Here is a 12,179-nt window from a genome sequence, read left to right as displayed (position 1 = left end):
GTCTTTTGTAATTTTTAAGTTGTAATTTGTAATTTTAAAGTTGTAATTTGTAAATTTTAAGTTGTAATTTGTAATTTTAAAGTTGTAATTTGTAATTTTGAAATTGTAATGTGTATCAATAAAATTGCATTTGTACATCGTTTTATTCTAATTTTATTTATGCAAATATATTTACATTTTTTACTTGAATTTCAAATTTACAATTAAAAAAAAATTTGAACCGCCGAACCGGACGAACCGGCCCGGAACCGGATTTGCACGGCGGTTTTGGCGGTTCACATGAACCGGCGGTTCACGGTTCACGAACCGGAACTGCCGAACCTTGGCCGGGCCGGTTCAGGTTCATCCAAATCTTGAACCGGAACCGGCGGTTCCGAACCGTGGTGACGTCTAAACTCACATCAGTAGTAGTTTAACTTATAGTGAAAAGGTTTTTTAAAAGAAGGAAGTTCACTAATTTTTGGGGACGGATGAAATAGCAAAAAGTAATTATATAAAATGAGACGCACATTCCACTAACATTTTTTAGGTAAGTAAAGCGGGAAAGCACGAACACAAGACAAAATTAACAAATCTAAGAAACGCCTAGTATATCATGTAGCATCCATCTAGAGAACCCCGACGGAGAAACCTCGAGCTCATGAACATCTGTATGATAAGAATAAACATAATGCGATAAATAAATCAGCAGCAAAGTTTCGTACTTGATGCACATGTTGTTGGACCACAAAATTGAAATCCTGGATAGCCTACATACTCAATTGATAGAAGTTTCAAAGTGTCCCAAGATCATGGTCACTCCAACAAAACTGTCATGTTCCATCACCAACTTGTGGATAACTACAGACTTCGTTAATTGTAGGCCGTGAAACAAGCACCAAAACTCTACAGTCAAAATAGAACAAACTCCAATATTAATTACAAAGCCATACCTCTATAATCCCGTACGTCTCTAATCAAACCTCACACAAAAGCATAACCCGACCCATTCTTTAAAGAGGCACTAATATTCAATTTAAATGATCAAGCTAGGAGGTCGCTAACCCACTAGCATAGACTCCCACATAGGAGTGGCAAATCGTGTGTGTTGTGTCGTTATCGTGTCGACACGATAACGACACGATAACAACAAACACGAACATGACCCGTTAAGAAAACTCTAAACACGAACACGAACAGGACCCGCTACCCTCAGACACGAACACGACACGAACTACTTCGGGTCAACACGACACGATAACAACACATATATAACACGACACAATAACGACACTATATTAATATTATTTCTTAACGTGTAACACGAACACCACACTATACTAATACTAAGTGCTCCATTAGACTAAACCTAATTTAAAATAAATAAAATAATAATGATATTATAATATTATGTCTTAACGTGTAACACGAACACGACACGAAATTTTTGTGTCGTTATCGTGTCAACACAATAAAGACATGAACTCAATAAGCTTTGACACATACCCATTAATTTCGTGCTGATTTGTGTCGTGCAAAAAATTGACAACCCTACTCTCACATTCCTTAGTATTTCTCAAAATCTGCACCAATCATAAATGAAGCAATTCATGAATAACGAATGGAGTATTCATTTTTTTTATAACATTGCACTAATAAGGTGTAAGTACACTCCATGAAGGGAGTAAAAATATTTTTTTTGCTTTTTATTTGGTTCATTATTTTTGGTTTAAGAAGATATATCCACCTTTTAAGTGGATATCGACTATTTGTATTCTATTCTTACTATATTTAAGAGTTTTATTTGAACTCTCCCTATCACATATATAATTAAATATATATAAACATTCGCGAACTTGACGGGGGTGTCCCATTCCGAAATTTTGATAAAATTAGGAATAAGAATTTTTTTTGTGAACTTTTTGGTCTTGTTTTTCTTTATCCCGGAGAGTTTTCATTTGACGTAACTTTGCTAGTGTTTATTTGTCGTGAATAGTGATGTTGAAGTGTTGTAGTCTTATTGTGGATTGTTACTTCTTTGTTAGATTGCTTTTGATTGATTTGTGCTTTGTTCAGTGAACTACTCCTATTTATTGCTGCTTATTTATTCAGTTTTTTTTCGAATATCATAAACAGTGTGATTAATAAAGATTGAGGTCATTGAAGTGAGAGAGGAATTAATGCATGTGTGATGTGTCGGTTCTGAAAATATCAACTACGTAACAACGTTTGAAGTAAAGAAAAATATGTGTGCTTGTTAAAATTGTGTGCTGAAATTAAAACCATATAAGGCTAGCCTGTCGGTCTTCGTATTCATTGAATACCAGCAATCGATTTGGTTTTGGCTTTCTCTCCTTTTTCTATTTTACCATAAAAATGCTACAAGGAAAATATTAAAATGATTTTAAATTGTGATTTGTGATACTGAACAAATTAGTTGACGTAACAAGAGGAGAGGAAATGTTCATTTGCAATTAAAGAATAAAATAGGTATATTGGCAGGGGTTTTATATTCTGTCCACAATACGTAATTTTATTTTTCTATTTGGTCATCCACAATACTTAATTATTTTTTTTGTTAAATAAATGATCTGTCAGTTTTCCGATAATAATTAATTGAAGGGTTTTGGTACACAATATTAGGATGGGCCATGGTACTTTAATGTACTTATGCAAAGTCATGTTTTTGGTATTTTCGATTTGTTTTCAAGTTTGGATAGTGACGATTATGTGGCTGAATAATGTAGTTCTTATACGATTTGAAAGTAAATAGAGTTTAAAATTTTAAGAATTCGATGTCTAAATTCATCGGTTTAAAATAGCCGATTTAGCTCGCAAGAAGATGGCAGATTTGCACTTTAGTGTCGATTCGTACCCAGTGTGAGCGGTCTGACCGGCCCGTCTAACTTTAACTATTTTTTCTATTTTATATTCCCTCCGTCACACAAAAGATATCACACTTGTCGGACGGTACATGAGTTTATGAGGTTTAGTTTTGTATGTTAGGTGGAAAGAGAAAATAAAATATTTATATTATTGTGAGAGATAACCTTTTTTTAAAGACCTTTCGGATTTTTTATTTTAATCACATCAAGTATAGGAGGGATTAGACTTCGAGCAAGCCTATGGTAAACTTTGCATGTTGCATGATCTGAGAGCATATACTTTTTCCAATATACACTTTGTGAGTGAGTGATAAACACACTTCTAAACACTTGTGAGCGCATGTACTTCAAGGTGATCAACGAGCTAGTAATTAAAATGCACTAATGAGCTTTGCTTGATTTGATTTGTATTATTGTCGAACTCTTTATTTCTTGTTACAATTTTTGAGGCAACTATGAAATCTAGTTCTTAGCATCCGTGTTTCTTTATTAGTTTTTCTCTTGTTTTGTTTGAGGACAAACAAATAATTAAGTTTGGGGTAGTTGACAAACAAGGATTTTGCATGTTTTTAAGGACTAGATTTGACTTGTTTTAAATGTCAATCATGCAAATTATGTTCTTAAATTTCATATGTTATACATTTGGTATTTTTGACGTGTTTGTTGATAAATTATAGAAAAAGATAGAAAAAGGTGAAAAAAAGGGTAAAGTGCAGCAGCCTCTGTTCGAGACCATTCTGCCAGCGATATTGAAGTCCAGTCAGTGCTTACTATATGCCATTCTCTTCGTCTTCGAAAGAGCTTCGCTTGGATATCTCGCATGTCTCAATCAGAGTTCTGTGGAGAAAGTTATGATAATTCTACGAACGTTGCGCAGTGCAGTCAAATCTGGCGGAAATTAGGCGGAAATTCACGGAAGAAAATAAATTATTATATTGTGAAGCCAAATCTCTCCTATTTCTTGTAGGGCACGAAATTTATCAAAAATAAACCTTTTTCTAGCTTATAAATACCCATAACCTAAATTATAATCTTCATCTCAGAGCCTCCAATCCTTCTCCCTCTCTACACTTCTTCCATTCCATATTCCACCCTTAAATTCATCCATCTTCCATTAGAGCGGAGCTCTGCAGATCCAGGCAAGAGAAATTGATAAAAGCTAAGGTTGAATCTTCAATCTTCAGTCTTCTCTTGCCTGGATCTGCAGAGCTCCGCTCCAATGGAAGATGAATGAATTTAAGGGTGGAATATGGAATGGAAGAAGTGTAGAGAGGGAGAAGGATTGGAGGCTCTGAGATGAAGATTATAATTTAGGTTATGGGTATTTATAAGCTAGAAAAAGGTTTATTTTTGATAAATTTCGTGCCCTACAAGAAATAGGAGAGATTTGGCTTCACAATATAATAATTTCTTTTCTTCCGTGAATTTCCGCCTAATTTCCGTCAGATTTGACTGCACTGCGCAACGTTCGTAGAATTGTCATAACTTTCTCCACAGAACTCCGATTGAGACATGCGAGATATCCAAGCGAAGCTCTTTCGAAGACGAAGAGAATGGCATATAGTAAGCACTGACTGGACTTCAATATCGCTGGCAGAATGGTCTCGAACAGAGGCTGCTGCACTTTAGCCTTTTTTTCACCTTTTTCTATCTTTTTCTATAATTTATCAACAAACACGTCAAAAATACCAAATGTATAACATATGAAATTTAAGAACATAATTTGCATGATTTACATTTAAAACAAGTCAAATCTAGTCCTTAAAAACATGCAAAATCCTTGTTTGTCAACTCCCCCAAACTTAATTATTTGTTTGTCCTCAAACAAAACAAGAGAAAAACTAATAAAGAAACACGGATGCTAAGAACTAGATTTCATAGTTGCCTCAAAAATTGTAACAAGAAATAAAGAGTTCGACAATAATACAAATCAAATCAAGCAAAGCTCATTAGTGCATTTTAATTACTAGCTCGTTGATCACCTTGAAGTACATGCGCTCACAAGTGTTTAGAAGTATGTTTATCACTCACTCACAAAGTGTATATTGGAAAAAGTATATGCTCTCAGATCATGCAACATGCAAAGTTTACCATAGGCTTGCTCGAAGTCTAATCCCTCCTCTACTTGATGTGATTAAAATCAAAAATCCGAAAGGTCTTTATTTTAGGTTATACTGTAGGCTCTTTGGTAAGGTGAGGAAATATGGCTATAAAGTGACTAAACTCAAACATAGCAAAAGTGATCAATTTCTACTACATCAAACTTAGCACCCCACCAACAATTCAAATCTCAGTAAATTCTAGACTTTGTCTAAATTTCTTCTCACTTCCCAAATTCCTTTGATTTTTTTTTCTTTTCATTTTTTTTCTTTTGTACATCCTTTTTTTCTTTTTTTTTCTTTTATGCACAACCAAATGTGTCATTCAAACCACATGTGTCTACGCACTTTTCACAAGTAAGCACACTACTTTTCTTTCTACCTTATCTCTCCAACTCTTTTCACAAAATATAAACTAAAATTCACCAAAGAGCGTATGGATATTCCCCTTTATTTAGCTTCCAAAGAAAAAGGCTTTAAAGGCTCAAAGTGGCTAGCTAGGGAAAAATATTTTGAATAAGATCATAAATTTGGATATGTAAAGTAGCTAAGAAGGATGGCCTAACGTCCTCTTTTATCATTTAAACACTATGTAGACTTAGGCAGACTAGGAGCAAGTTCTAGAAACAAATACATGAATGCAGATAAATCACACAAGAAAGAACATATAGCTCAAGTCTCACAAGGTATAAGCATGATTCAAGGTAAACAAGCAATTCATTAATTATGCACATTTTCACTAAACCTTCAAATCAATGCATCAAGTCAACTAAACCAACACATAAACGAAATTTTTATCACACGCAACTCGGTCTGATGTTCCTAAACATAAGTATTTCTAAATTTTCTATGTTATGCTCGTGACAAGATTCACCTCGGGATTATTTAAAAAAACTAACAAAAATAAACAAAAACAACTAAACTCACGGTCCACCACTTCATCCCCCCAAACTTATTCAAAACTACGTTAAGAATAAATTTGAAAAGTCGGTAGGGACGTGAGTAAACTACGAAAACAAAATAAATATGAAAAAATATACCAATGTTGGGTTGTCTCCCAACAAGCGCTTGGTTAACGTCTTTAGCTTGACGTTCTTTGAAGCTCATAAATTATCCCCCATTCTTGGGATTTTCTTTGGGATGCCTTATGTACCTAAAATTTCGCAATGTGAGCATAGAATGAAGAAAATTATAGTAGAGTACAATGCATAACATGTGGCAATCCCTTAAACTTTAATCATATCAAGGCATAAAATATGCAAATCAAATTATCTACCTTAACATGATCATTTTTCATCCTCCGTAATCTTCTCTATCCCCTAATTAATTGCAAAAATTTTCAACAATAGACCAAGATCACGCAAAACAATTTAAGATCCTAAAAACACAATTCATGCAAGATAAAATAGCATCGCAATGCTATGAACATGAACTATGTGTATCAACAATCAAGCCAAAGTGATATTCAATTTTCATCCACCAAAGATCAAACATACTCAAGCACACCCAACAACTATTTCTCGCAAATATCCAAGACTAACAAATTCACCAAGAATAAATACCAATTAAATCATCACTCATCAAACTCCTATCCAAACTCCCAATATATATATATATCAACAACAAAGCCATTCAATGAAAGAATTCAAGATCAAAGCTCAGAAATTAAAAGAGAACATACCTTGTGTTGATTGACAGCTAAGCACATGAATAATTGGTAGAGTACAAAGAATTTGCTTAAGTGATGTGAATTTGAAGTGGGTGTGAGTGATTTATGTGGAGAAAATAAAATAAAATAAAAATAGAAGGAAGGAGGTTCTAGTTTTTCTATTTTTTTTAAAAGATTTTCGTGAAAAAAAACGAAGAATAAGAAGTTTTAAAAAAAGGAAAAAGAAAAAAAAGAAAAGGAAAAATTCAAATGGAAAAGAAAAAAAAGTTTAAAGAAAATATTTTTTTATTTAACTTAAGCTCTATGGAGAAAAACTTCAGCTCTACGGAGGAGAAAACTAAATGAAAAAAAAACAAGAGAGCAAGCATATTTTATATCTCACCCACGCTCTACGGAGTATATCAAATGTTGTAGCAGATAATTGCATCTTCCATAGGAGCGCAGAGTAATCTATTGTTGTGCTTCGTGCTCCTTGCAAAACAAATACAATTAAAACAATTAAAACAAAACTATACAAAATATTACACTTCAAATTAGTATTATCAATCGTTCTACAATATCAGCTTAAAGCAATAATATTCCCCGGCAACGGCGCCAAAAACTTGATGCACTATTTATTAGCACTAAAAATACCTGCAAGTTATAGGGTAGATCTAGTATAGCTAAAGGTCAGTACCGGATATCAAACACAGGGAATAAGATTGCAACTGACTACCATATACTAAGCGTCATATGCTATCTAGAGACACGTGATTTTTGGGTTGATTAATTAAACTAGACTGAAAGAAACAAACAAAAAAATGGAAAACATAAAAAGAAATAATACAAAGCATGCTTAAGAATGTACTTAGAATTTTAGGATACAAAAACACAATCGATTTCCTTGAATTACAGTCACCGGAGCTATTAAGTCGATCACAATTATAGATTAAACCCCCTCCCGAGGTGAGAAACCTGTAGATTATGTGATAGGATTGAAGTCCCCTTCTAACCCTTAAACCCCTAACTCCTAAAAGCATATAAGATCAAAGACCTCACTCAAAACCTCAACTCTCCCGAGTTCTATAGAATTAAAGTGTGAATTATCCATTTTCCAAGTCAACTATTTCGTCTACCGAGTACTCTAATCAACTCTAACATGTATTCAAGAGGTAGCTAGTCAATTGAACATAGAAAGCACCAGATAAATCAAATAACTGCAAGAGCTAACAAGGAAAATCAATCGAATATCTTTACTAAAAATTCTACAAAAGATGTTCTACTCATTGACAAGTAAAAATTACAATTAAAGTACGAGACATGAAAGAAATTGATAAAAGCCAAGGTTGAATCTTCAATCTTCAGTCTTCTCTTGCCTGAATCTGCAGAGCTCCGCTCCAATGGAAGATGGATGAATTTAAGGGTGGAATATGGAATGGAAGAAGTGTAGAGAGGGAGAAGGATTGGAGGCTCTGAGATGAAGATTATAATTTAGGTTATGAGTATTTATAAGCTAGAAAAATGTTTATTTTTGATAAATTTCGTGCCCTACAATAAATAGGAGAGATTTGGCTTCACAATATAATAATTTCTTTTCTTCCGTGAATTTCCGCCTAATTTTCGTCAGATTTGACTTCACTGCGCAACGTTCGTAGAATTGTCATAACTTTCTCCACAGAACTCCGATTGAGACATGCGAGATATCCACGCGAACCTCTTTCGAAGACGAAGAGAATGGCATATAGTAAGCACTGACTGGACTTCAAAATCGCTGGCAGAATGGTCTCGAACAGAGGCTGCTGCACTTTAGCCTTTTTTTCACCTTTTTCTATCTTTTTCTATCATTTATCAACAAACACGTCAAAAATACCAAATGTATAACATATGCAATTTAAGAACATAATTTGTATGATTGACATTTAAAACAAGTCAAATATAGTCCTTAAAAACATGCAAAATCCGTGTTTGTCAGATAACTACAAATTAATATAGAGATGGGATGGAATGAAATATGAATAATTAATATGTGATTCTACAAAAAAAACACTACACACATTTCACACACTACAGACACTACACGCACTTCACACACACTACACACATTTCACACACTACACACACTACACACATCTCACACACTACACGCATTTCACACACTACACACACTACACACATTTCACACACTACACACATTTCACACACTTCACACATATTTCGCACACTAGACACACTACACACATTTCACACACTACACATATTTCACACACTTAATACATTTTACACATTTCACACACTACACACATTTCACACACTGCACGCACTTCACACATTACACACATTTCACACACTACACACACTTCACACACTACAAATACTACTCACATTTCACACATTTCAATCATCCTATTTTTGAATTTGTATAGTGTGTGTAGTGTGTGAAGTGTGTGAATTGTGTGAAATGTATGCAGTGTGTTCAGTGCGTGTAGTGTGAGAAGTGCGTGTAGTGTGTGTAGTGTGTGAAGTGTGTGAAGTGTGTGAAGTGTGTGAAGTGCGTGTAGTGTGTGTAGTATGTGAAGTGCGTGTAGTATGTGAAGTGCGTGTAGTGAGTGAAATGTGTGTAGTAAATGTAGTGTGTGAAATTTGTGAAGTGTGTGTAGTGTGTGGATTTTTCAATTATTAAAAAAAATTAAATTTTAATTTTATTATAAAATTGTGATTATATTAAATTTAATTATATTATAAAATAATATTTATATAATTTTGTTCAAATTTAAAATAAGAAAAAAGGAAAATGGAATAGAATGGAATGGAATGGCCATTCCTTAGCTAAATGGATGGAATGGGTATTCCCATGTGGAATGGAATGGCCATTCCAAAGGAATGGTGATTCCTAAGAGCATCTCCAAGAGGAAAAGGTATATTGAGAAGGTATATATTTCTCATTTACCATCTCAAAAAGGTTATTATACCTTCTTAAAGAGTAATGGACTTCAAGGAAAGAAGGTAAATTGAAAAGGCAAACAAAATAACTAACTTTTTACCTTTTCTATCAAGAAGAGGTAAAGATACCTTCTCTAAATGAAAGAAGGTATAATACCTCCTCAAATACCCTTTCCATTGGAGCATGAAATTTTATGAAGAAGAGGTAAATATGTTAGTTATTTCTCTTTACCTCTCCATTTACCCTTTCACTTGGAGATGCTCTAACAAAAATATTTACCAAGCAAAGGAATGGAATGGAGGTAGGACTGTCATTCCATTCCACCATACTAAGAAGGGCCTAAGTATTACTCCATTTTAACTACAATATGGGTCAAGTTTTGATGGAACATAATATTAGATATATTGATAAGAACACTAAATTTTATCCATGAGAATAATGTCTTATTTACCTGTGGGCTGTGTCAAATGTCCAGGTCAGCCCCAGCCAACGGCCCACTCAGTTTGAGACTTGGTACTAGACCCATTATTGAAGTGGACCGATTTGGGTTTTTAGTGAATAGCATAAATTGAAAATATTGTGCCATGTAATCATAATATAAATAGAGCATTCGGCATTCTATAAAAGTAGAGTGCTTAAAAAATTAGCTAAACTTATAACGTCATACTGCCACATAATACATATAATGCAAAATAAAACGTTATAATGCAAAACATATTAGTAGATGGAGCGGTCCTTATTTTAAAAAGAGCCATATTACAATCAGCTTAAAGTGAGTTAAACTTATCCCATCGGTTTGAGAAAGTAGAGAATATTGATGCAAGCATGAGCGCCATATAACTCAAAGTTGTGCGCATCCAACATCGACCAGGTCAATTTCGGGGTCAGAACCCGAAGGAGTGAAAAGTCACCGGTCATATAAATGGCACGTCAATGAGATGTGTGTCTTGTGTGTATGCGTGTGCAGTGTAGAATTTTAAGTACTTATTTTTATCATAATATTCAAATTGTAATTAAATTTTGTAGGATTTAGACTTGTAATTTAATTTCAATTAAAAATATTTTTTACGCTACCAATTACTAGTATATTTGGAGTTTAATTCTCCAATTTTAATTTCTAAGTCTCATTTTCATTGAACGTAACACTCAAGGTCTAAAAACTCACAATAATTCATAATCTTTATTTTATCGGTTCTATATTTAAGGATGTTTACATCAAATTTATAATCTTAATTATTCTTTTGTGGACGTCCGTCTCATTTCACTTGTGTTAGTATAGGTCTAATATTTCACTATTTTGTTCTACTCACAAATTATAAAAAAAAAATATTGTAAAATAAAACTTGGGTTTCACAAACGTTTTTGAAGCACATTTTTTACATTTGTCAATACTTTTCTTATTTGAATGAGACTAGTAACTATGACTGAGTATATCTATCGAGATTAGTGGAAAATATAATACTCCCACATTACTAACACTAAGAGCGCGTTTGGTTGTTAGGTTTCGGACAGATTATAATTTTTAACTGCAATATACATAGTGTTTGGTTAATATATCTTTCTTTTCCGTGGCCCGTGTTTAAAGTGGTAGGCCCGCACTATTGATTTATTATTCGACGCGGTAGAATGGCGATTTTTTTGGGTGTTTATAACCCGGCGTTGATCTGCGTGCCGGATTAACACCCCTTTTTCCCCAATTGCCCATTCTCTATCAGCTCAAAGCTTTTGTGGATAAATTTTGGTCTATGATGGTTCTTTCTTCTCCAATTTAATTCGAATTTGATTTTGCGACGTTTTATTGAAAATTGGGGCGAATAACTCTCCATGTTCGTATAACTCGGTATGATTCGGCTTGTGTTTACAAGCTTGGACTCTGTCGAGATTTCCGGCCTCGACGGAGATTTCCGGAGCTGAGCGTTGTCATATCCTGTCGCCTTGTGGAGCGGGTTGCCGCCATTACCTCTTGGGACTGGCCATGAGGAAAACATTCATTTTTGTTATCTTAAATTTGATTTATTGATTGCCTCAGTTTTCAAAGAACACCATCTTTCGGGACTGAGATTTCCCTTGATGATATTCTGTAATTCTGAGGCTCTTATTAAAATATATTTTGATTATATTCTATATGAGTAAAGGCCAAATTTAGTCCTGAACATATGCCCATTTTACGATTTTTGTCCTAAACTTTATCTTTTGAATTTTTGCATCCTGAACATTTCAACTCGGATCACAATTGGTCCTGAACATTTCAATTTGGATCACAATTGGTCCTACACTAACAATTCCGTCAATTTTTAAACGGTTTTAACCTGATTTTGACCGATTTTTAAACGGCTTTAACCCGATTGAGACTATTAAAACCATCAAAATCGGTCAAAATCGGGTTAAAACCGTTTAAAAATTGACGGAATTGTTAGTGTAGGACCAATTGTGATCCGAGTTGAAATGTTCAGGATGCAAAAATTCAAAAGATAAAGTTTAGGACCAAAATCGTAAAATGAGCATATGTTCAGGACTAATTTTGGCTTTTACTCTATATTTAATTTTCTGGTTACTTTGCTTCGGATTGTTAACTGGTAAACCAAACGATAAGATTGGCCTTGTGTTTAATTTGGCCTCTATTCAAC

General features: G+C 34.0%; 1 non-coding gene across 1 annotated transcript; it reads left to right on the top strand.

Annotated features, from left to right (window-relative positions):
* Positions 1–11,562: 11,562 nt before the first annotated feature.
* Positions 11,563–11,647, top strand: LOC121775626. The gene has a single exon (XR_006045173.1). It is a non-coding gene; the product is annotated as a small nucleolar RNA SNORD96 family (small nucleolar RNA).
* Positions 11,648–12,179: the final 532 nt, after the last annotated feature.

The sequence above is a fragment of the Salvia splendens genome, chromosome 17, assembly GCF_004379255.2.
Source record: "Salvia splendens isolate huo1 chromosome 17, SspV2, whole genome shotgun sequence".
Classification (NCBI taxonomy): domain Eukaryota; kingdom Viridiplantae; phylum Streptophyta; class Magnoliopsida; order Lamiales; family Lamiaceae; genus Salvia; species Salvia splendens.
This window is presented reverse-complemented; position numbering and strand designations above follow the sequence as displayed.